This window comes from Gavialis gangeticus, unplaced genomic scaffold, assembly GCF_001723915.1.
Source record: "Gavialis gangeticus isolate Ggan-Ray unplaced genomic scaffold, GavGan_comp1, whole genome shotgun sequence".
Taxonomy (NCBI): domain Eukaryota; kingdom Metazoa; phylum Chordata; order Crocodylia; family Gavialidae; genus Gavialis; species Gavialis gangeticus.
Genome location: NW_017728997.1, coordinates 30,785,844 through 30,786,075, shown reverse-complemented (window position 1 = coordinate 30,786,075; position 232 = coordinate 30,785,844).

Sequence of the window (232 nt, the reverse complement as noted above, 5' to 3'; positions counted from 1 at the left end):
GCCCAAGGACCGAGCCCTGGGGGACACTGCTGCCCACACCCTCCCAGGTTGACATCAACCTGTCCACCACCACCCTCTGGGTTTGCCCCAGGAGCCAGTTTGTCACCCATGTGACCGTGCATTCGTCAGTGCTGCAGTCCCTCAGGTCCCACCCAATTGCTCACCAGAATTGGGTGGGACACTGTGTCGAAGGCCTGGATATCCACACTCAGCCATGAAGGTTTCTTGGACC